At 43.0% G+C, this 26,616-nt stretch overlaps 1 protein-coding gene across 2 annotated transcripts in view; it reads left to right on the top strand.

The window, feature by feature from the left end:
* LOC125458631 (proteolipid protein DM alpha) overlaps positions 1–26,616 on the top strand; it is a 49,400-nt gene that overhangs the window by 1,087 nt on the left and 21,697 nt on the right. The window lies entirely within an intron of this gene.

Genomic DNA, 26,616 nt, shown 5'->3' with positions numbered 1-26,616 from the left:
GCCCACCACTCTCTGGCTGAAGAAATGTCGTCTCATTTCCATTTTAAATTTACCGCCTCTAATTTTAAGGCTGTGCCCACAGGTCCTAGTCCACCCGCCTAACGGAAACAACTTCCTAGCGTCCACCCCTTCTAAGTCCTCCCTCTCATCTCCCTCCCTTCCGATGGAATGTAGTTGTTTCTCCAATGACCCCTGACCGTACAAGGGTTAGGAGGGAAATAATTGACTTTTTTTTGTTTCAACTTGCTTTGGCCCAAGAGGTCAAGTGTAATGTTGTTACATGGCTCAGTTAAGATAATGTAGCCTTGTGGTGGAATCTGAGACTTTGGTCTGTGTTTCTCACTATGACATTGCTCAGTATAAATGACTCAGTGTCTGATTATATGCTGGAACCTCATTATATTTAATTTTCCCTTGTATTTGCCATCTTTCATGTTGAGGTGCACACTCAGTAAGGGCTATGTTCCCTTGATTCAGTGTCAGAAGCTTGCTGGATTGTGTTGACATTAATGTTGGGTGTCTTCAGAAACCAGCAGTCTCTTGGCTAATTTTTCTTCCTAGCATACATTTTATGAGCTGAATTCAGGAGTTTGTGAAGGACTTTCAATCCTCAGAGTAATGAAGTACTGCATCTCATGGTATTAGTCCCTTGACTCCATCGAACCTTATCGACTGACCCCATAGTCCACAGGGTCTCCATCACCCCAACCCCTGATGACTTGGATCTCTGTTAAAAATTGACTATAACACCTATTGATATTGTCCCATTGACACTATCTGTTTGTATTTCTTATGTAACTATTTAAAATCTTAACTGGATAAAAAAAATCACCAAATCTCATCTTTACCTTTTTGTTTCTAACTTACAATCTGTGCAGTTAGTGAAAACAATCGAGAATGCATTGATATAAACATAGGTTTAGCATAGCTTGGAACAGGACGAGGCCATTTTCAACCTTGAGCTTGTGTCAGCTTTTAATAAGATCCAAGTAGATCTTCAATCTCGGCTTTGACTTCCAACTAGTTTTCCTGAGAGCACAAACATCTATTGCCGTTAGTCATACTCCTAAAGCACAGAAACAGACCCTCAGTCTAACCAGTCCATGCTGAGCATAATTTCAAACTAAACTAGTCCCACTTGCCTACTTCTCGCCCATATTCCTTCAAACCTCCACTAGTCACGTACTTGTCTAAGTGTCTTTTAAAAGCTGTAATTGTTCCCGCATCCACTGCCTCTCCAGGAAGTTCGTTCCACACGCAAAACATCCTCTGTGTAGAAAAAAAATGCTCCTCATGTCATTTTTTAAATCTCTTGCCTCAGATAAAACATGTACCCCCAGTCTTGAAATCTCCCACCCTCAGAAAATAGACCTACCATTAAACCTACCTGTATGGAACAAAGGAGCATCTATCCCTTCTCTGGGCAGAGATTTGCTGCCCTCTGTATGAAAAAAAATTCTCATTATCTAATTCCTAAAGGATCAAGCCCTTAACCTGAGGCTGTGATCCTTTGCTTTCCCTTGTCCAACTATACAGTGAAACTTCTTGTCTATGCCATCCACTCTTCTTTTGATGAGATCAACACTTGTTCATCTAAATCCCAGGCAGCATCAATCCAATTTACTCAGCCTCTCAATATAAGAGAGCCTTCCTAATCCTAGGGTTCAATTAAGTGAACCTTTGTTGCACCATCTCAGTGACATTAAATCTTTCCTTATGTATGTGCTACACAATACTCTAAGGATTGGCAGCATGATTTTCTCACTCCTATGTTCCAATCCCATCTCCTTTGTAGTAAAGACCAATGTAGCATCAAATCACAGAATGATTACTATTCTAAAGGAAGATTATTTGAATTGTCATATCTGAATCTGTCTCCACCACTTTCTCGGACAATTCCAGACTTTAACTCCTCATTCCATTAGTAAGGTTCACTTTGGCTCTTTTACCAATCACTTCAAATTTTAATTGCTTGCTGCAATTAAATTAGTTTTGTACTTTGTTACATACTGATCACGTTGGACTGATGTACAAGATTAGTACAAGATAGTGACGAAGAATGCTGTAGGTTGGATAGTGACGAAGGATGCTGTAGGTTGCAGAGAGACATAGATAAGATGCAGAGCTGGGCTGAGAGGTGGCAAATGGAGTTTAATGCAGACAAGTGTGAGGTGATGCACTTTGGTAGGAGTAACCGGAAGGCAAAGTACAGGGCTAATGGTAAGATTCTTAGCAGTGTAGATGAGCAGAGAGATCTTGGTGTCCATGTACACAGATCCTTGAAAGTTGCCACCCAGGTTGACAGGGCTGTTAAGAAGGCATACAGTGTTTTAGCTTTTATTAATAGAGGGATCGAGTTCCGGAACCAAGAGGTTATGGTGAAGCTGTACAAAACTCTGGTGCAGCCGCACTTGGCGTATTGTGTACAGTTCTGGTCACCGCATTATAAGAAGGATGTGGAAACTTTGGAAAGGGTGCAGAGGAGATTTAGTAGGATGTTGCCTGGTATGGAGGGAAGGTCTTACGAGGAAAGGCTGAGGGACTTGAGGCTGTTTTCAATAGAGAGAAGACGGTTGAGAGGTGACTTAATTGAAACATATAAAATAATCAGAGGGTTAGATAGGGTGGATATGGAGAGCTTTTTTCCTAGGATGGTGACGGCGAGCACGAAGGGGCATAGCTTTAAATTGAGGGGTGAAAGATAAAGGACAGATGTCAGAGGTAGTTTCTTTACTCAGAGAGTAGTAAGGGAATGGAACGCTTTGCCTGCAACGGTAGTAGATTCGCCAACTTTAGGTACATGTAAGTCATCATTGGACAAGCATATGGACGTACATGGAATAGTGTAGGTTAGATGGGCTTGAGATCGGTATGACAGGTCGGCACAACATCGAGGGCCGAAGGGCATGTACTGTGCTGTAATGCCCTATGTTCTATTATCATGTTTTTTTCAGTCTTTTCACCAAAATGAATAACTTTGTAGTCCCCATATTGTACTGCACTAACTTAGACTATCTTGTAATTCCCTCAGAACCTCTTTATCCTTCCTAATTTTGTATTGTAAGCAAACCTGGATGGACTACTTGTATCAGAGATAATGGGAACTGCAGATGCTGGAGAATCCGAGATAACAGTGTGGAGCTGGATGACCATAGCACGCCAAGGAGCATCTTAGGAGCACAAAAACTGACGTCAGAAGGATCTAGGCCTGAAACATCAGCTTTTGTGCTCCTAAGATGCTGCTTGGCCTGCTGTGTTCATCCAGCTCCACACTTTGTTACCCTGGATGGACTAGTCTTGGTCTCTTCACCAGGAAGTCAGTCATTGAGATTGACACATTGAGGCCCAACATAGACCACTGTCACATGTTAATTCTCTTCGGCATCTTTCCTGGATTGAGAGCAGGTTCAGGGCAGGTTTGGAATTGTTTAAATTAGTGGTGTGTGGTGAAATGTAAAATGAGATTGTTTGCCTTTAAGCATGTAGGGTGTAGAATGGCAAGAATAAATTTTGGCGAGTTGGATTTGGGAACCAAATTGTTCTGATTTGTCAGGCTTTCAGCTGTGTTTGGGCTTAGCTATCCCTTTTGTTTCCGAGCTTCTGTTTCCTTCTTATTCCCATGACGTAGAGTGACTCTTGACTGAACAAACTGAATAAAGTAATTGTATTGTTTAGAAAATAACAGACTTCACATTGGGATTGTCTCCAACAGTTGAATTAACCCCTTCTCATCCTGAATTGAGGGTCTTTCCAGGCACAATGGAATTACGAGCACCTATTGGAGACAATAAAATTGATTTGACATTTCTGACCAGTTCTAAGACTCGATATTGAAATTCTAGAATTTATTAACTAAACAAATGAGGTTCCTGTAGAAAGCAATGAATAATGGGTTCAAACAGGCCTAAGAGGGATCAGGAATGGTGAATTCAGATTATAGGAGAGTAAGAGGATGAGGGTAGGCCAGATGATAGGAGGGTAGGGTTAAGAAAGTGCCTCCAGCTTGATAAGAGGTTAGGAGGTTGTAGCTGACTCCTGGGAGGCATCATGCCATTTTTCCTTTGTTTGTTTCTGCAGTGATAGCATCACTGATAAGACCAACATTGTTGGGCAATCCTAATGTTTTTAATTCATTCCTGAGTTGTGGGTGTTGCTGGCCGGGGCAGCATCTATTGCCTGACCTTAGTTACCCTAGAGAAGGTCGTGGTGAGCTGCCTTGCTGAGCTGTTACAGTCTGTCTGGTGTAGGTAAGCCCACAATTCCCTTTACAGACCAAGCTAGTGGATTCTTAATGGTGTTGCTGAGCTATGTTTGGTGGTGGACATTGAATTCTCCCTTACAGAGTACGTTCTGTGCCCTTTCTTCCTCCACTGTTTCTGCCAACTGGTGTTCAACATGGAGGACAGGTTGAAGGGATGGCAGCAGTAGAAGTAATAGGTGTTTTCCTTGCCCATGTATTACCGTTCATCTTATCTTCATGGGATGCAGAGTCAACGTCGAGGACTTCCAGGGCATTACCCTCCTGACTGTATGTCACTGTGTCACCATCTCTGTTGGACTTATCCTGCTGTTGGGACAGAACATATCCAGTGGTGGTGTCTGAAACTTTGTCTGTAAAGTGTGATTCTGAGTATGACTCTGTCAAGTTGACTAGACTGAGAAATCTTGGCTAATTTGGCACGAGCTGCTAGATATTAGGAAGGATGACGCGAGAAGGCCGGGTTTGTCATTGTCACTTCCCAGGCCACACTTAGTTGGCCTGTTTGCTCTCATACCATGTTTGAGACTTTTCAGCACTATGATGCAATTATTAACTTGCTATGCTCTTTCAGAGGGCAGTTAAAAAAATCAGCCACTTTGCTGTTTGTCTGGAGTCACATTCAGGCCAAATTTTCTTCAGTTCAGGACGTTACTGAATGAGGTGGACGTTTTTAACAATAGACATAGATGGTGGTTTCATGGTCAAAGTTAGACTTTAAATTCTGGATTTTATTGAATTCATACTCTACCATCTGCCATGGTTGGATTCAAACCCGTGTCCCCCAGAATGTTACCTTGGTCTCTGGATTACTAGTGCAAAGACAATACCACTGTCACTAACTCCCCCCACATGACCTTAAGGAGGAGGTAGTGAGCCACCTAGAACTGAGAATCTTTCAAAGCTGCTGCACAGGGCAGTTGAGAATTGACAATATTGTTGTGGGCTGGAGTCACATGTTGGCTTGACTGATTAGACATGGGGGGATCCCTTTCTACTAAGGAACCTGTGTAAACCGGATGGATTTTTCCAGAAATATGTCAGATTCATAACTAGCATTCTCATGTCTCATTCCTGTAAAATTCTAGCCCAGGAATGGTACTGCTATAATTTCTCAATTGAACACACTTTGTTCCCAGTGTGTGGCAAGGCCTGTATGAGCACCAAGGAAAGTATATATGTAGGAGTACTATAATCTTACAAGCTTGTATGTTTTATTCTAAGGTATGATTCATTTATTTTTCTCCTTTGAGTGAGCCATCAGCAGGACCGTTGAAATGATCACTTCAAAAGGAACAGTGTAAATTTAGTATCTTTATACTTGCAGATGTATCTTTGCTTAAATTGAGAGGGGTTTGGCCACCTTATTGTTTTTAATGGGGCAACATCTTTTGATATTGTTTCTTTTCTCCTGAGACATCGAATTGGTCAGCTGAAGTCCAGAAGATGCTTATATCATGCATTTAACCTGTGAAGATTATTTCACACAAAGCAATCCCTTTCCTCTGACAGAATGGCACTTATTTAAGGTTTTCTGCCAGTTTTTAATGCCACCAAAATGTCCCAAAAGACTCTTGTGGTAAGTGGAATCAACCGAAATATGGGAACAAAGCCAAAGAAAGAAATTTGGAGGATTAACTGAACATTTAATTAAAGAGAGAGATTTTAAGAAACGTTTTAATGGAGGAGACTGAATTCATAGAACATGGCCTGCTTAGTTACTTGCTGTGCAGCTCATGGCTTTGAGGGAATTTTGGTCCTCTGGATAGAGGAGTTTAGAGAGCCATGGAGTTGTGGAAGGATTGAGAAAAATGCGAATGAGTATTTTTACATTGTTACCCAGTGCAGCAGCGATTACAGTGTTGGTCAGCAAGCAGAGGGATGATGGGTTTTCAGAATATGGTAAGGGTTAGGACACAGGGCTAAAGGGTTTTGGAGGAACTGAAGTTTGTGGAGGGTGGAATTTGGGCGAATGTCCATACCACTGTTACTGGAAATGGAAGTACAAAGGTATGGATATTAGCATGGCAGCAGATGATTTGGGGGAAGGTTGGAGAAGAGTTGCGAGATGGAACAAGGGGCTCGCATTGATGGAGAGCTTACGATTCGGTTGAGCAGAGACGCACGTTCAGGCATTGAAGGACTTGAAGTTATCCAAACCCTTCATGTTGGTGTCTCAGCTTATTCCAAGTTCCCTTTCCATCATTCCTATACTTGCTAACCTACATTGGTTCTCGATTAAGAAAGGCTTAGATTTGAAAATGCTCACAGTCATATGGCAAGGAAACAGATCATTTGGTTCAACTTGCCCATGCTGACCAAGTTCCCAAATTAAACTAAACTGCTGGCTCATATCCCCCTAAATCTTTCCCATTCATGTGCTTGTCCAAATGGCTTTTAAATGTTATAACTATAGCTGCTCTCATTTTTGTTTTCACGCTACTCAAAGGTCATGTCTGTCCTGATTCCCTTAAAATCCTTCATCCATATGCACAGTCTTTTGTTTCAATTTATGTTTCACTCTGTCATTTGCAACTGTGCCATCTGGAGTGGACTTTCAAAACTTCTAACTCCCTTTCCAGCGTTTTGGAAGCTCAATAAAACCTATCTCAGAATCATATGATTAAAGTGTGGCAGTAGATCATTCAGCCCATATCGAGGCTGAAGAGTATCCCACCCAAACCCTCACCCATACCGTATCCCTGTAAACCCACATCACTAATCCACCCAGCCAACATATGCCTGGACACTTCAGGCAATTTAGCATGGCCAACCCACTGACCCTGCACAATTTTGGACTGTGGGAGGAAAGTGGAGCACCCAGAGGAAACCCACACAGAGACACAAGGAGAAATGCGCAAACTCCACACAGGAAGTTGCTCAAGACTGGAACTGAACCTGGGTCCCTGATACTGTGAAGCAACAATGCTAACCACTGAGCCACTGTGCCAGCTCCCTGCTGCTCTCTAAGCAGATATTTGGTCATTGCCTCAATGTCATATCTTGTTTTATAATGCCCCTTAATGTGCTGTTAAAGGTACCATGTGAAAACAAATTGTTGATTTCATAAAGTGCCTTCCCTGAATCTATACATTAACTATTCATAATTATTCCACTGTTAGCTACTTTAGACATCTGTTCAAACAGAAATTGATCAGTTGTATCTTTCACCCTCTTTTAGTAGTCTGTACTGGCTGCCTCTGATGAACTGAACGTATAAATTTATTCCCATTATCCTTGAATATTGCTTCCAGCAATTCCTGACAGCAACTGTTGGACTAACTGTCTGTAATACCCTCTTTCTGTTCCTTTCTTAAATGAAGGCAGTAATGTGAAGTTTTCCAATGTAAAGGAATGGGTCACACAGAAAGCTATGGAAAAACTATAGTTTGTGTACCTACACCTGCATAAAATCTGTCTCATCCTGGGAACCTGTCTTTTCCTACAATATGAGTGCTGTTAGCAAAGAACCTCTGTTGCTTACCCCTAACTGCTCCTTAATTAGGTTAGATTTAGTGAGCCCCTGGTCATACTTCTTATTTGTCTTATGTCTATAAGCTGGGCATCTATATCATGGTATTGAAAAACAAACCAATTTTTGTTTCAACTAAAGTATTATGTACAAGCATTCCTAATGTTTGTTATTAAGACAGTAAGGACTGCAGACGCTAGAAGCTAGAGTCAATAAACTTGGAGTTGGAAAGCACAGAACTACTTAGATAGCATCCAAGGAGCAGGAAGGTCAAAGTTTTTAGGTCAAAGTTTTGGGCTAAAACCCTTCGTCAGGACTTGGAGAAAAATTGTTTGTTGAGGGTGTGGATGTTTCTGAAGACAAAGAAGAGTATGGGCCCCTGCAGGTCTGGGAAAGAGAAGCTCGGAGCTGGGGCAGGGCTGACTGCAGGGAGAGAAGTTGTCAATGCACGCTTGTGAGCATGGAGCTGAGAATCCTCAGGGCAAACAGTTTCTGGGGGTGCTGCATTTAGTGGTCGAAGAGCTTCAGGGCAGAGGAGATAACCAGGGGAATCAGTGGGAGAGAAACTCACTGAGGTCTGTTCGGAGGGAGGAGGAAAACTTCTTCAAGGTTGGCATCCTTAGAAGAGATTTACAGATGGTTTTGGCCCAAAACTTTAACTTTACTGCTGCTGGGATGCTGTCTGACTGGCTGAGCTTTTCCAGCTCCATGTTTATTGACCCGAAAGAGCATAATATCTAGAGTAACAGGAAGCTCTTGGGACCATACTTCCAGTCAAGTATCATCATGCTTCAAGTGATCTGAGGTGCGATGGAGTACGAGGCCTTTATGAGCTCAAATCTCATGCTACGATGCAGTGATGATGTAATGAGTTTCATGTAGAGGTACCCTGGCTGAGACATAACATAAACAGTTTCAAAATTAGTTTCCTTGGACAATCTGGTACGCTGATCTCTTTTTGTATTGAAGCTACTCGAACGTGTCTGTCGTTCCCTCATTTTCAATTACAATATGAGTAACATTTCTCAAGGTGTTTAGTTGCCCCCTGACCATCCTCTCTTCCTTCTGTAACTACTATTTCTAGTGTTGATTTTGATATCCCTTGCACATCTTTCCATATTGTATTTTTACAGCTCTTGCTACTTATTTAGTAATAGTTTGATGTTCTTTGTATCTTTCCCAGCTCCAATGTCAATGCTGTTTTGTTTTTTTGAACATATTTTAAATTTTTTGTTTCCTCTTACCTGCTAAATAGCCCACGGCAATTTTATTTTCTTGCAGGTAGAACTCTTGCCCCTTAGGAGTATGAACTGGTTTTGTATTGCGTTAAAAGTCTTAAAGTAACCCTCCCACTGATCTTCAGTTGGTTCATCCATGAAGACTTTTGCTCTGTTCACTGTAGACTGTTAGCACAAAAGTGTTAAATATTCTTGATGCTAGGTATCTGCAATAGGAATGGAATAGAAATGCTCAGCAGGCCAAGCAACAGAGAGAAAAATAGTCACCATTTCAGATTGATAACTTGATTTTGAATTGACTCAAAATTACACTACCCCCAGTAAAGACTGTGGGAATAGCACCCATTGAATTCTTCATGAACTCCTTCCCAACCATGCCCATTAGAAATCTACTAGTGGGCAGGTTTATAACCCAACTTGTGCCAGGGTTGGATCATGACTCTGATTTGCACCTTTAGCCCATCTGCTTTTATGCCCTGAAAAATTGAGTACATGAAAAATCTGTTGGTCCTAGTCCTCAAATCGCCAACTGACTCCCTATTGAATCTTTAACTCTAATGTGTCCAACAGATCACTCTTCAGTCATCAGTGTAAGCAAGTTCATGCACCCTGTCCTCTTCATTTAACCATGTTATCCCCTGAATGTTAAGGTCCCATATCTGGATCACTTGGCCAAGTGCTCCCAAAGCATTAACCTTGACATAAGCTGAAGCTCTATGTCTTAGAAACCTAGCATGGAAGCTCTGACTCAGACTGGAAAGTATGCTGGTCTCACATTCACCCAATGTTTAAAATGTCTGAACTGAATGGGGGAGGTGTGGCTGCTAAACAACAGTTACACTATGGGGAGTAGGCTATTTGTGCATCTGATTTTTCTCTGCGATTCAACAAGATCATGGCTATCTTCTATCTCAGCTGCATCTTCCTGCAGGGTCTTTGATTCCCTTACTACCCATTATCTTTAAACTTCTGTCTTGAACATATTCAACTGCTGAGCATCCTCACCTGTCTTGTGTAGAAAATTGCGAAGATTCACAGCCTTTAGAATGAAGAATGTTGATCTCATCTCTGTCCTAAATTATTAACCTCTTTTTCTGAGAAGGTGTAGTAAGACCATGTTCTAGTGTTTCAGTGTCTATGCTGATGAGTCCCTTTTGGAGTTTTGTTTTACTTAGGTCACCTTGCCCTCTTTTCAACTTTAGGAAATATCAACCTAGTATAATCAATAACTCCAGACATCCCTGCAGGAGTTTCCCACCCCGACATCTTCAGTTGCTTCATCAATGACATACCCTTTTCGTTAAGGCCAGAAGAGGAGATGTGCAATCATCAGCGATCAATGTTCAGCATCACTCGTGACTCCTCAGATTCTGAAGCAGCCCACGTGCAAAGGCAGCAAGACCCTGGACAGCTGCAGGCTTTGGCTGATGTGTAGCGTACATGTTACTTGTCACTTAAAAGCCAACAATGCCCATCTCCGAATCTAACATTCATTCCTTGTGTTTAATGACATTATCATCACTGAGTCCCCTACTGTTAACATCCTGCAGGTTTCCTTTGACCGGAAGCTAAACTAGACTAACCATAAATACTGTGATTACAAGAGCAGGTTAGAGCCCTGAAATACCGCAGCTAGTAACTCTCCCAAAATTTTTTTTTGGAATTTGGATGTAGTGGATGAAATAATCCCCTTTTTGCCTGAATGAGTATAACTGTGAAACCACTCCGGTAGTTCAACGCCATCCAGAACAAAGCAGCCCACTTGATTGGATTACCTGTATATCCACTCCCTTCGCCATTGACACTCAGCAGCACCAGTGTATGTGATCTTTAATGCATGATTCCTTAATAGTAATCGCAGAGCCTAAAACTAGAGGGCATAGGTTTAAGGTGAGAGGCAAGAGATACAAAGGGTCCAGAGTGACAATTTCTCACACAGTGTGGATGGCTGCCAGAGGTAGTGGTGGAAGCAAGTACAATTTCATCATTGAAGAAATGTTTAGACAGGTACTTGGTATGGATGGATATGGACCAAATGAAGGAAAATGGGACAAGTTTAATTGTGAAAACTGAGCAGTGTGCCAGTTGGGCCGAAGAGCCTTTTTCTACACTGTAGACCTCTATGACTCTATTTGAAAGATCACGCAGAGTCAGTATGCCTTCATGAAAGGGAAATCATGTCTGGTTAATTTATTTCAAGAAAGTCCCAACAAGAGTAGATAGAGGGGAACCAGTTGTATTTGAATTTCTAGAAGATGTTCAACAGGGTAGCTCACAGAAGGTTAATTCACGAAGTAAGAGCCCACAGTGTTGTAGGGAGTATGTTGGAATGGATGGAGAATTGGCTCATGGGCCGGAAACAGTGAGTGGGAATAAGTGTTCTTTTTGCAGATTGGTGACCAATGAGCCGGTGGGTTCTGCAGAAATCAGCGTATTGATTTACAACTGTTTACAATATATATTGATGACTTGGAGGAAGGAAGTGAATGTACACCAGCCAAATTTGGAGATGACTCTAAAATAGAATTGAAAAGCGGGATGGGAAAGGGATACAGGCAGTTTACAGAAAGATATTGATTGGGTAATTAAGTGGACAAATTTTGGCACCTGGAGTATAATGTGAGGAAATGTGAAGTTGTTTATTCTGGAAGAGAAAACAAAAAAAAAACAGAATATTGTAAATGGAGAGAAACTGTAGAAGGCTTCAACAGAAATGGATTTGGAGGTATTTGGGCACCAAGCACAAAGCTAGCACAGAGGCAGGAGGTAATCAGGAAAGCTAATGGAATAGTGGCCCTTATTTCAAGGGGGTTGGAGTATAAGTGTAAAGTGCTAGTAGAACCACATCTGGAGTACAGTGAGCAGTATTTCCTTATTTAGGGAATGATATGATTTCATTGAAGGCAATTCAGAGAAGGTTCACTAGTATGATCTTAGGTATGGGGGGGTGGTATTATCTTACGAGCAAAGGTCAGCCAGGTTGGGACTGTACTCTCAAATTTATAAGAATGACAGTTGATCTCATTGAAACATATCGGATTCTTAAGGAGCTTGGCAGGGTAAATGTTGAGAAGATGTTTCCCCTCATGGGAATGTCTAGGACCAGTAGGCATAGAATAACGGCCACTAATTTAGCTATGAGATGAGGAATTCCTTCTGAGAGTTGAGCTCTGGGGGCCAGAATCCAGATAGATGGGTAGGTAGATTCTTGATCAATAGAGAAATTAAAGATCTGAGGAAAACACAGGGAAATAGTATGACAAGTGGTGAGTCAGCCAAGATCCTAGTGAATGGTGGAGAAGGGTTGAGGAGTTAAACAGCCTGCTCCTGTTCCTATTTCTTATGGTCTTATTAACTCACCAAGGCTCCTTTATAAAGCTTTATAGTCCTTTATAAACCCATGACTACTTGCAGCTAGATGGACAAGGGCAGCAGATACATAGGACTGCTAGCTGCAAGTTTCTCTCTGAACACTTAGCAGCATCCAGACTTGGAACGATGTCACCATTCCTTCAGTTTGACAGGGTCAAAAATCCTGAAACCTATTAGCACTGTGTATATAGCCAAACCAATTGGATTGCAGCATTTGAAGAAGTTGGATCACCAGCACCTTCGTGATGCCAGTTAGAGATGGATAATAAATACTGGCACGACCAACCTGTTGAGAGAACGTTATTAGGCCCCTCTGCACAGATGGAACTTGAACCCGATCCTCCTGGCCCAGAGGTAAGGACACCACCACTCCTCCACAAGGCTCTTGCCAGTAATACCTGCAGTAAATTAATTTTTTTACAAGAAAATCCCATGATAGCCCAGATATGTTTGTTGCACTTCCTTTTGATCAAGTGTGCCTTTCCTTGGGTAAGTAATCCAAAATTGTACTCTGCTCATCCTATGTTTCCAGTGAAATTATATTTAGCTATTAGTCTTTTTAAGTGGGTATAATTTACTGCAACTAAGGAGTACCAGCCTCTCCCATGACCCCTTTTCTTGCCTGCCTTGGCTCTGACGTCTGCTTGGCAAATGACAGCAGCTTGAGGATATAGTGGTTGTGAGGAAGTAATGAAGTAACTTGGAGACTCATCCGGGGCCTTGGAGAAAGGAGAGGCTCTGGTGAGCCATTGTAGGTCACCTGGAGCCTGTGATACAGAGGAAACAGATGTCATGGTGTGAAGGATTGGTTGTGTAGTGCTGGGTATAGAGAGAATGTCTACATCTATGTCTTCGTCTCCCTGTGACTGAGGCAGTGACTGGCACTGTGCTGAGCAGGATATTGTTCTGCTGCTCTGTCTCTTGCCAAGTGTTGAGTGGGAGCTGCTGTCCTGGCCAGTGCTGAATGGTCCCTTTGTTGAGGGTCAGGGATTAGAGCCATCCGCCTTCCTCTCACTGAGCATTGTTTACACAGCTCAACAGAGCTCTTCTGAATCTCAGCTCTCATACTACAATGTTCATTGTTCCCTGAGACTTAACAGATTTCATTCAAACTGGCATCACTGTCAGAGAATCATTCAGCACAAAAGGAGGTTATTCAATCCATCATGCCTGTCCTAGCTCTTTACAGGTGCCTATATCCCCTCCTATAGCCTTCCTCTTCAAGTTTTGGATCTGATGTCCTTTTGAATTTTACTTTTGGAAGTTTTTGAATCTATTTCCTTTTAGACAGTGATCTCCAGGTCTCCAGAATTCTGTGTGAATGGATAAAGGTTTCCAGATGTTTGGTGCTTTTGGAAATTACATTAAATGGGTGTTGTCTGATGAGTGACACTCCTACCAGTCGAAACTGTTTCTCCTTGGTTACTCTGTAAGCCCCAAAATGTTGTATACCTGAAAATTCTACCCCAATCTTCTCTAAGGAAACAAACCCTTTTAGGGAGATGGGTAACTGTCATTGCACTTGAAATGCAGACCCCAGACTCTGATGTTCCCTGAAGTGGGTTTAAACCCCACTTGTGGTAGATAGTGAAATTTGAATCCTGGACTACATGTGACCCGCCCAGAGACATCAATGTAGTTGACTCTGGGTAATTATGGGTAGGCAATTAGTACTGTTCCACCTGACATAGAGTTGTCCCAAAGCCTTCTATAGGTATAGAAATAGAAAAACGTGTGGTCAAAGGAGGAATGAGGCCGATTAAAGACCAGGAATGTAATTTACTCATGAAGGCAGCAAGTATTGCTGAGATATAAATAAATACTTTGTGTTTGTCTTGACCAAATAGGTAGATGTTACCCAGGACATGCTGACAGAGGAAGGAACTCTATTTTTTGATTTTTTTTTTGATTCGATGTTTGAATGAAGATCTGCAGTTCGGGTTGCGGTTGGAGTTTCATCTCCCTTCTCGGTGACATAGTCAGTGTCATGCAGCCTATGTTGAAGCGCAATTTTTTCTGTCCCATTCTGAATTTATGTAGTCCAGTCTGTCATGGTGAGCAGTCTCATTTCCGATTTTGTACCGTAATGGTATGTAGATGGTCTGTTTCAACATGTTTGTTAATTGCATCGGTCGTTGAACGAGACAGAACAACAGCGTTTCAACGGAGGCTACACATCACTGACAATGTCACCTAGGCGGGAGATGAAACATTTGCATGAAAACTAGTCAGCTCGGTGAGCCAACTAACAACTCAATTTTTTGACCTGATTTATTAATCTCACGTGTACCTAGGTACAAGTGAAAAGTTTTGTCTGCATGCGGTACAGGCAGATCATCCGATACAAAGTGCTTTTGGGTAATAGAACTGAGCGAAGAATGCGATGCTACAGTTGCAGATAAGAGTTACACGAAGAGTGAGATCTATATTAAATCTAAAACTTGAGCGATCCATTCAGAAGTCAAATAAGAGTCAAGGCGCAAAATTGAGAGGATGAAGTTTTGAATAAACTAATCAAAACAGGGACAAAGGGATTGATTTTCAGAGGAAGAAATTAGAGTAAGAAAGCAAATTTGGTGGATTATAAAGACTGAGGGCTGCACAGTGGCTCGTACTACAGCGCCAGGGACTTTGGTTTGATTCCACCCTCGATTCACTGTCTGTATGGCGTTTGCATGTTCTCCCTATATCTGTGTGGGTTTCCTTTGGATGCTTCCGTTTCCACCCACAGTCTGAAGAAGTGCAGGTTAGGTGGGTTAGCCATGCTAAATTGTCCATAGATGTGCAGGTTTGGTGGATTAATCATGGGAAATGCAGGGTTACAGTGATGGGGTGGCTCTGGGTGGGATGCTCTTTGGATGATTGGTGTGAACTTGATGGGCTGAATGGTCTGCTTCTGCACTGTAGGGATTCTATGATTGTAAAAGGCCCCATATGTGGGTGAAGAGGCAAAGATTAGTTAAGTCAGACATAGGGGAAATTACAATGTGGTGCAGTGGCATGACAGACCAATTAAATACATATTGGGTATGCCTTCTCAAAGGAGGATACAAGGAATGTTCGAAAAATTTTAGGGAACCTAGAGCCTAGTGAGATGGAGGAACTGAATGAGATCAGTATGAGTGGACAGATGTACCTGGTGCGGCTTCCTCTACATTGGGGAAACCAAGCGGAGGCTTGGGGACCGCTTTGCAGAACACCTCCGCTCAGTTCGCAACAAACAACTGCACCTCTCAGTCGCAAACCATTTCCACTCCCCCTCCCATTCTCTTGATGACATGTCCATCATGGGCCTCCTGCACTGCCACAATGATGCCACCCGAAGGTTGCAGGAACAGCAACTCATATTCCGCCTGGGAACCCTGCAGCCATATGGTATCAATGTGGACTTCACCAGTTTCAAAATCTCCCCTTCCCCTACTGCATCCCTAAACCAGCCCAGTTTGTCCCCTCCCCCCACTGCACCACACAACCAGCCCAGCTCTCCCCCCCCCCCCCCACTGCATCCCAAAACCAGTCCAACCTGTCTCTGCCTCCCTAACCGGTTCTTCCTCTCACCCATCCCTTCCTCCCACCCCAAGCCGCACCTCCATTTCCTACCTACTAACCTCATCCCACCTCCTTGACCTGTCCGTCTTCCCTGGACTGACCTATCCCCTCCCTACCTCCCCACCTACACTCTCTCCACCTATCTTCTTTACTCTCCATCTTCGGTCCGCCTCCCCCTCTCTCCCTATTTATTCCAGTTCCCTCTCCCCATCCCCCTCTCTGATGAAGGGTGTAGGCCCGAAACGTCAGCTTTTGTGCTCCTGAGATGCTGCTTGGCCTGCTGTGTTCATCCAGCCTCACATTTTATTATCTCAGTATTAGTGGGGATGTGGTGTTGTGGAAATGGGTGAGGTCAAAGGCTGATAAATCCTCAGGGCCTGAATCTACATCCCAGACTACTGAAGGAAGTGGCCTAAATGCAAGGGTTGCATTGATGGTCTGAACTGGAGTGGAACTAATGTAATCCCTCTATTTAAAAGATTTAGTAGCAGAGCATTTGCTTCCCTGACAGAATTGGATTGAGTCAGCATGGATTTACAAAAGGATTGACAAATCTACTGGAATTTTCTGAGGATGCATTGCTAGAGTTGATGAGTGAGACCCAGTAGATGTGGTTTGCTGGGACTTCTGACTTTTGACTGGATGGCTTTTGACAAGGTCCCACATCAGAGATTAGTGTGTAAAATTAAAGTACATGGGATTCAGTATTGTGTACTAATATGGATAGAAACTGGTTGACAGACGGGAAAAGAAGTGAAGGAATAATTGGAGCTTTTTCTGACTGGCAGCCAGTGACTGCAAGTTAATAAGTTTTTATATAGTTTTCTCGGCTTTATTAATAGGGACTTGGAGTACAAGAGCAAGGAAGATGTTGATATTGAGCAAAAGCCTTGTCAAACCTCCTCTGGAATATTTTGTACAATTGTGTGTGCCAAATTGTAGAAAAGATGTGAATGCTTTAGAGATAGTACAGAAGCAATTTATTACAATGGTTCCAGGAATGAGAAACTTCAGTTATGAGGATAAATTGAAGAATTGGGGATTGTTCTCCTTGGAGGGAAGAAAGCTAAAAGGCGATTTTGATTGAAGTTTCAGAATTAAGTCACCTGGACAGAGTAGATAGGGTGAAATCATTCTTGCTCATAAAAGGAACAAAGAATAAGAGGACCTAGATTTTAAAATGAAGCAACAGTGATATGAGAATAAAATGTGAGGCTGGATGAACACAGCAGGCCAAGCAGCATCTCAGGAGCACAAAAGCTGACGTTTCGGGCCTAGACCCTTCATCTGATGAAGGGTCTAGGCCCGAAACGTCAGCTTTTGTGCTCCTGAGATGCTGCTTGGCCTGCTGTGTTCATCCAGCCTCACATTTTATTATCTTGGAATCTCCAGCATCTGCAGTTCCCATTATCAGTGATATGAGAAGCAACTTTTTCACACAGCGAGTCATTAGGTCTGGAATGTGCTGTCTAGAATTGTGCAGAAGCAGGTTCAATTGAGGCATTCAAGAGGGGCATTAGATGATTATTTAGTTAAAATTGGGTAATGGGGATATAGGGAAAGCTAGAAGATTGATACAAGGGAATGATGCTTGTTTTAAGAGTTGATGTGGACATGATTGGAAAAATGACTTCCTGAGCCATAAAAATTATGTGACTCTGGGATAATAAATAACACGTGCATCTTATGAGTGAATTTTGTCCTTTTGTATCTTTGGTATTATTCTCATAAATATCTGTTTCCCTCTTTTAGGCTTTGACGTCCTTCATCCTGTAGAGTGTTCAGAATTGAATACAGTGCCTTGCTTTCAGTCCAGACTGGTTCTGTATACAAAGCTGAATTCTTGGCTTTTACACTCACTGCTTCTATAATTAAAGCCATGAAATTAAAGCCATAATTAATGCCACCTGGAAATGTTAGATGCGTTGGTGGCCTTCCAAGATGCTTTAGACTCTGGGACAATTCCTATAGATTGCATGGAGCAAATTCTACCCCATTATTTTAGAAAAAGCAGTGGAGAGAAAATAGTGAATTATAGATGAGTGAGTCTGATGTTTTAGTAGCGAAGATGTTAGAGTCCATTGTCAAGTATTTTATAGCAGATCACTTGGAAAACAGTGATAGAAGCAGATACAGTCAGCATAGGTTTACAAAAACGAAATCATTTTTGACAAATCTACTGGAATTCCTTGAGAATGTAACTAGTCAAGTTGATCAGGGAAACCAATGGATGTGGTTTATTTGGACTTTCAGAAGCTTTTGACGAAGTCCTATGCAAGAGATTAATGTGTAAAATTAAAGCACATGGGATTATTGGTAGTACTTTAAGAGAGATAGAAAATTGGTTGGCAGACAGGAAACAGTGTAGCAATGTATGGATCTTTTTCAGAATTGAAGGTGTGCCACATGGATCAGTCTAGGACCCCATATATGTTAATGATCTAGATGAGGGGATTTAATGTAATCCCTCAATTATCAGATGTCTCAAAGCTGGGTGGAAGGATGAGCTGTGAGGAGGGTGCAGCAATGTTGTAGTGCAATTCGGACAGGCTGAGTGAGTGGGAAAATGCATGGCAGTATAATGTGGTTAAATGTGAGGTTATCCACTTTGGTATCAAAAACAGGAAGGCAGATTATTATTTGAATTGAGAAGGGGGAATATTCAATGTGACCTGGCTGTCCTTATGCATCAGTTGCTGAAAGTAAGTGTGCAGGTACAGCAGGCAGTAAAGAAAGCAAACTGTATGGTGGCTTTCATGGTGAGAGGGCTTGAGTACAGGAACAAGGATGACTTACTGCAACCAGAACTCCATCAACAAACACATTGATTTGGTGCCAATCTACTATCCCCTGAGAAAAAGAACAGGAAATGACATCACCAATGCAGGAAATGACATCACCAACCCAAGGAAACCTAACCAGATAAATAGAAAGCGGGACATAACACCAGTGCTTCGTCAGAGGCTCACTGATGATGTTACCTAGAATGGTGACGAAACGTCTGAAAACTAACCTTCCAGCTCAGCGAGCAAACTCACAGCTAGAACCTCAACCTGAGCTACAAATCTTCTCAAAACTCACTATGACTTACTGCAATTATACAGGGCACTGATGAGGCCACACCTGGAACTTTGTGTGGCATTTTGATCTCTCTATCTGAGGAAGGATGGTCTTGCTATAGAAAGAGTGCAGCAAAAGTTTAGCAAATTGATTCTTGATGGCAGGACTGACGTATGAAGAGAGATGGTGTCCGTTGGGATTTTATTTGCTGATGTTTAGAAGAATGAGGCGGTACTTCATAGAAACATATAATATTATAACAGGAATAGACAGGTTACATGCAGGTAGAATGTTCCTGAAGGTAGTGTGTGGTGGTGGTTGGGGGCGGGGTGTGGGCGTTGGTGGTGGTCTAGAACCAGGAGTCACAGATTAGAAAATCACGGGTGAACCTTTTTAGGACTGAGATGCGGAGAAATGTTTTCACCCATACAGTGATGAGCCTGTGAAATTCACTACAACAAAAACAGAGACAAAAACATTTGGTTTCAAGAAGAAGGTAGATATAGCTCTTGTGGCTAAATGGATCAAGGGATATTGGGGAAGGGTACTGAGCTTGCTGATCAGCCATGATCATATTGAAATTCAATGTTTCTGTGATCCCATTTGCATTCTAGAATTCTGTTCCTGCACTTTCAAAGTCTTGTGTACGCCACTATCCATCATCACCTTTAGAATTGTACTGTTGTTGCTGTAGAGTGAAGGTCTTTGCACAGTTTCTGTTAGAATGCCTCGGTGACCCATTTTCCCAATGGTGGGTTAATCTGTAATGTGAGGGGCCAGTGCTGGAAGGAGGTAATAGGTCAAGCAGTGCCAGGCAGGTCTGTGTTTGAGATTCCATCCGAATTCCAGCTTCCTCTCTATCAGACTTCACCTTACTTTTCAGATCCTGACAGCTTGTGATTTCCCATAACTTGATAAATGAGCCATCCTACTCATATCATGGCTGAGATTGATTAGATTCACTAGTTTGTCTTCATTGTTCAGTCCTTTGAGTATGGCAGTTTGGAAGCCATGTTTAGACTGTACAGGACACTGGTAAGACTTCTTGTGGAATACGGTGCCCAATCTTCTGACTGCCCAGTTATGGAAGAATATCATTAAGCTGGGGAGGATTTAGAAGAGATTTACCAGGTTGTTACCAGGAATGGAAAGTTTGAGTTGTAAAGAAAGGCTGCATTAGCTGGGACTCTTCACTGGAGCGTAGGAGGTGAACGTTGACCTTTTAGAAGTTTATAAAATAATGAGGGGTATAGATAGAACTGATGACAATCATCTTTTCCACAGGATGGGGAGTTTCGAGACTAGGGGACTTATTTCTAAGAGAGGAGAGAGATTTTAAAAATGACATGAGGGGCAAATTTTTTACCCAAAGGGTGGTTCACGTGTGGAATGAAATTTGAAGAAGTAGAGGATGTGGATACAATTACACTGTTTAAAAGCCATTTAGATAAGTACATGAATAAGAAATGTTTGGAGTGATATGGACCAGGAGCAGGCTGGTAGGATTAGTTTTGTTTGGGATTATGTTCGGCATTGACTGTTTGGACCACACAGTCTGTTTCTGTGCTGTATGATTCTAGAATGCCTCGTGTCTTCATGGGAACAAATTGGTCCTGGTTCATGCTCTAAGTGAATTAGAATTAGAATCCCTACAATGTGGAAACAGGCCCTTTGGCCCAACAAGTCCACATCGAACTTCAGAACATCCCACCCAGATCCATCCCCCTTATAACCCACCTAATCTACACCTCCCTGAACAGTATGGGCAATTTTGCATAACCAATCCACTTACCCTGCACTTCTTTGGACTGTGGGAGGAAACTGGAGCACCTGGAGGAAATCCACACAGACACAGGGAGAATGTGCAAACTCGACACAGACAGTCGCCCAAGGCTGGAATCAAACCTGGGTCCCTTGTGCTGTGAGGCAGCAGTGCTGACCACCGAGCCACCCCCATTGATAGATGAGGGACACTGTCAGACTGGGATGTGACTGCATCTTAGATTTTGCACAGTGTACGTTTAACCTTTACCTAAACGGCACTGAATCCCTGATATTGGATTTGCACTTCAGGTCAGGGCAGGAAGTGTGTATCTCATTGCTACTGTCGAGTATGGAAATCAATGGATAATCTTTCACTTTGGCTCCATGTCCTTACTATATCCCAGTCTTCCCTGTCTCCAGTTTCTCTAGAGTGCCTGATTCATTTGCCTTCTTTTTTCCTCCAGGAATATTTCTATTTCCCACTATACAGGGTTAAAAGAGTTTTCCCACCATTTCCCCAGCATTGGTGATAAGGTGTGTATCTTCACATCGCCAATCCTTTAGTTGTTACGGCAACATGGATGTCCTGCTTTCTGAATCTCTCACTCGGGGAAAGGCATTTGATTTGGCCCAAGTTACTGAATGAATTGAAGATTGACAAAGACGATGATGTCAGGAATCCCCTGATGAAAGAGCATTGATTTGCAACATTAACTTGTTTTCTTTCTCTGTGGATATTGCCAGATTTGCTGATTTTTTTTTTTCCCCCAGCAGGGTTTTTATTAATCAGTCATCTGTTTGCCAGTAACCATCCCCTTTTTGATAGAATGGGAGCAGGGAGGGGCACTGGGACCGGTTCTGTCTTTCCCTCCTTGGATATTAGTCACAGTTTAGTTTCTATATCTCTGCCTTGGAGTTGTGGGGCAGGGCTTGACCCCACTGAAAGGTCTTTTAGTAACAATCAGTGCCAATGTAGAATGCAAGCACAATAATCAAAAGCTTGCCGTCTCTCATTTTCTCTTTGTGTCTATTCTACTTCATGAATAAATTACATAAGTGCACATTCATTTCCAGCCTTCCTTCAGGGTTGATGCCACCAACTTCTTTGTAATCCCAGTATTTGGTTCACAGCCAGAGTTGCAGTTTTCATCTTTATGTGCTGCATCTTCTGTAGTGTTGCCCTTGAACATGTGTCAATTCAATACAATTTTTGAAGTTGACCCTGACTAAAGCAGAGGTACACAAGGAGGCTATTCAGCCCCTTGAGCCAGCTCAGTCCTTTAGTCACAACTGATCTGTAACTTGATCCTATTTCCCAAAATTGCTTCATATTCATTTCAACAAAATTGTGTGCAGTTTTGGGCTCCATGTCTCAGGAAGGGTATACTGGGCCTGGAGTGGGTTCAGAGGTGGTCACGAGAATTGTCCCAGAAATGAAAAGCTTAACATATGAGGAAACATTTGAGGACTTATGGACTATACTCATTGGAGTTTAGAAGGATGAGGAGGGGGGATCTAATCAAAACATAAAGAATATTGAATGGCCTGGACAAAGTGGATGTTGGGAAGATGCTTCCATTGGTAGGTGAGACTAGGACCTGAGGGCACAGCCTTGGAGTAAAGGGAAGATATTTTAAAATGGAGGTAAGGAGAGACTTCTTCAGCCAGAGAGTGGTGAACCTATGGAATTCACTGCCACAGAAGACTGGAGGCCAGGTCATCGAGTACATTTAAGACTGAGATAGCTAGGTTCTTGATTATCAAGGGGATCAAGGGTTATGGGGAGAAAGCAGGAGAATAGGGCCAAGGAACTTATCAGCCATGATTGAATGGTGGAGCAGTCTTGATGGGCCAAATGGCCTAATTTCTGTTCCAATGCCTTATGGTCTTACAGCCTTATGAAAGGAAAGTGCTTCTCACGGGAGTTACAGGACAGATACAAGCCGGTGGGCCTACATTCTCTCTAGTGAGGCTGTGACATAGTGGTAATAACATACAGGGTGAGAAGGAAGCCATTTTGTCCATCAAGTCTGCTCTATCACTCATTGAGATCATGGCTAATCTGATAATTCTCAACTCCACGTTCCTGCCTTTTCCCCATATGCCTTGATTCCCTTCTTGAATAAAATTCTGCCTATTTCAGCCTTAAGTATACTTAAAGACCCAGCTTTGAAGACGTTCTGTGGTAAACAATTCTACAGGTTCATGACACTCTGAGAGAAGAAATTCCTCCTCATCCGTCTTTTATGTGTGACCTCTTATTCAAAGATGATGGCCTCTAGTACCAACCTCTTCCCACCAGGGGAAACAACCTGTCTGCATCCACGCTGTTAAGCCCTCTAAGAATTTGTACGTTTCAGCAAGGTCATCTTCCATTCTTCTAAACACCAGTAAGCACAGGCCCAGTCCACTCAGTCTCTCCGAAGTGAACCTTCTCTGTCTATCTTCCCTTAGATAAGGGGACCAAAATAGTTCGCTGTATTCCAGTGGAGCTATGACTCATACATTGTGATACCTTCTGACACTTGTCTCTCCTTCCTGGACCCCTCTGTCTCCGTCTCTGGTGACCACCACGAAACTGATATCTATTTCAAGCCCACCAACTCCCACAGCTACACACTACACCGCCTCTCATGCACCTTCCTGCAAGAATGTGATCCCCTATTCCCAATTCCTCTGCCTCTGCCGCATCTGCTCCCAAGATGAGTCATTCCACGCCCAGACATCCCAGATGTCCTTGTTTTTCAAGGACTGCAATTTCTTCCCCTCTGTTGTCGAAAACGCCTTCGACCACATCTTTCATTTCCCGCACCTCAGCCCTATCCGTGATAAAAACAAAGACAGAATTCCCCTTTTCCTCACATATCACCCTATTAACCCTCAGATTCATCAATCTCTGCCACTTCTGCCACCTGTAATCTGACTGCACTATGAAGGATATATTTCCCTCCCCACCCTTAGCTGCCTTCTGGGGGTACCACTCTCTCTGCGACTCTCTCTTCTGCTCCAACCAAAAGAGGTGCCACACCTGCCCCCTCACCTCCTCCCTCACCCCCATCCCAGGCCCCAAGAAAACCTTCCGCATTAGACAGGTGTTCACCTACACATCTGCTAACGTGGTCTATTGCATCTGCTAGTCCCATGTGACCACCTCTACATCAGTGAGACCAGGTGGAGCCTCGGAGACCGCATTGTGAAGCGTCTGTACTCGGTTCGCAACAAACGACAGCACCTCCTAGTTGCGAAACACTTCAACTCCCCCTCCCACTCCCTGGACAACATGTTCATCCTGGACTTCCTCCAGTGTCACAACAATGCCATCTGGAAACTGGAGGAACGGCACCTCATATTCTGCCTTGGAAGCCTACAACCCGATGGCTTCAGTGTGGACTTTACTAGCTTCAAAATCTCCCCACCCCCATTCATCCCAAGACCGGCTCCCCCTCTCATCCCTGCTTCCTTGACCTGTCCATCTTCCCTCGCACCTATCAGCTCCACTATCTACCTGCTATCACTGCCCTCCCCCTATTTATTTCAGACCACCCTTCCCTTCCCTTATTTCTGAAGAAGGGTCCTGACCCAAAACGTCAGCCTTCCTGGTCCTCTGATGCTGCTTGGCCTATGTTTCTCCAGCTCCACACACTGTTATCTCAGACTCCAGCATTGGCAATTCCGACTATCTCTGACTCATAGATTGCATAGCTTCAGCAAAATCTCCTCAATCTTGCAATCCATTCTCATTGAAATAACAGTCAATATTTTATTTGTTTTCTTTCTTAGCCACTGTCACTGGTCTTTGTAACCCAGCATCTCTGTCTTTCAGTTCAGGCTCACAATGTGGCAGATGGTGAAATTTTGAATTGAATAAAAATCTGGGATAAACAGCCTAGTGGTGACCACGTAGGCATTATCAACTGGTGTTAAAAACCCGTCTGGTTCACTGTTGCCAGAGATAATGGGAATTGCAGATGCTGGAGAATCCACGATAACAAAGTGTGGGGCTGGATGAACACAGCAGGCCAAGCAGCATCTTAGGAGCACAGAAGCTGACGTTTCGGGCCTAGACCCTTCATCAGAAAAGGAAACCTTTTTCTGATGAATGGTCTAGGCCTGGAACGTCAGCTTTTGTTCTCCTAAGATGCTGCTCGGCCTGTTGTGTTCATCCAGCCCCACACTTTGTTATCTTGGTTCACTGTTGTCTTTTTCGGCAAGGTAATCTGCCATCTTCACCTGGTCTGGTGTACATGTGACTCCAGACCCACAGCAATGTCGTTGACTCTTAACTGCCCTTTGCAGAAATAGGGATAGACGATGAATGCTGGCCTTTCCAGTGACACCCACATCCCTTGAATAAATTAAACAAAATTCTGATTTTTCTTGTTTCAGATTTCCACGGCCCTTTGAATGGAAACAATTTATTTTGTTCTGTTCTGTTCTGTCCTGCACTGCCTTATACTGGTTTAAGATTATGGCCCAGAGGAAATAATTTATCTCTGTCCAATTTACATCAGACCCTTTGTCACCTTAAACACTTCCATTCCATCTCTTCAGGGCTTTTTAAACTGAGTGCTGTACAAACAATGCAGCCATCCTATTTTAAATTAATTTTTTTGGCTCCAAAATCATCCTGACGATTCTGTGCCATACTTAACCAGGGTCAGAAATCACGCACACCAGCTTATTATCAAACAGGTTTATAACTTGGTGGGGTGGGTTGGGGGGTGGCGGGGTGGCGGTGTGGTGTAGCAGGGAGGAGAGAGAGAGAGAGATCGAGAGAGAGATTGAGATCCTTTGAGGTGCGTGCACACAACTGAAGACATTTGTTCCAAGTGGAGTCTAACTTGTTGCTCTGCAAAATAGTGCCACTTGCTAGAGAGGCTAGGGCTAGAAAGATGGGACCGATGAATGTGTGGCTAAGGAGCTTGTACAGGGGTCAGGGTTTCAGGTTCTTGGATCATTGGGGTCTCTTCTGGACGGTGGTGACCTGTAAACGAGGGATGGGTCACACCTAAACTGGAGGGGAACCAATACCCTTGCAGGGAGATTAGCTAGTGCTACTTGGGACAGTTTAAGCGAGAGTGACAAGGGGCTGGGAACCAGATCAGCAAGTGGAGGGATTGAGGGGAAGGTACATGTTAGAACCAGTAAAGGAGAAAGAAAGGACAGGTAGAAACAATTCTGAACATGACAGTATCAATGGGCCAAAATGTATTTATTTCAACACTGGGAGTATTATGGGTTAGACAGATGAGCTTAGAGCCTGGATCGGTATGTGGGACTATGATGTTGTGCCCATTACAGATTTGGTTGCGAGAGGGACAGGATTGGCTGCTCAATTTTCCAGGGTTTCATTGTTTTCAATAAAGTAGAAAATAAGGTAAAAGGCAAGGAGGAGTTGCATATGGTTAGGGAGAATGTCACATCTGTACTCAGAGGACATATTGGAGGGCTCATCCACTCATGTAATATGGATACGGCTCAAAAATAAGGTGGGTGCAATTACTCTGATAGGTCTCCTATCAGCCACTGAGACATTGAGAAACAAATATGTAGTTAGATTATGGAAAGATGCATTGACAACAGTGTTGGAACAATGGGTGATTTCAACTTCCCCATTATTGTCTGGTACTTCCTTAGAGCATGAGGCTTAGATGGGGCAGAATTTGTTGAGTGCATCCAGGAAGGCTTCTTGAAACAGTATGTGGATAGAAAAACTAGAGAAGAGTCCATATTGAACTTGTATCGGCTAATGTGTATGGCCAGGTGCCTGGCCTTTTCAGTTTGGAATAATGATTATAACTCCTTATGTTTTAGGATGGCTGTGAATAAGGACAAATAAGGACCTGTGGGAAGGTACTAAATTGAGGGAGGGCACATTATGTCAGTATTAGGCAGGAGCTAAG

Source organism: Stegostoma tigrinum, chromosome 15 (assembly GCF_030684315.1).
Source record: "Stegostoma tigrinum isolate sSteTig4 chromosome 15, sSteTig4.hap1, whole genome shotgun sequence".
Classification (NCBI taxonomy): Eukaryota; Metazoa; Chordata; class Chondrichthyes; order Orectolobiformes; family Stegostomatidae; genus Stegostoma; species Stegostoma tigrinum.
Note: the sequence above shows the minus strand (reverse complement) of the source record. Positions and strands in the feature narration are given on the sequence as shown.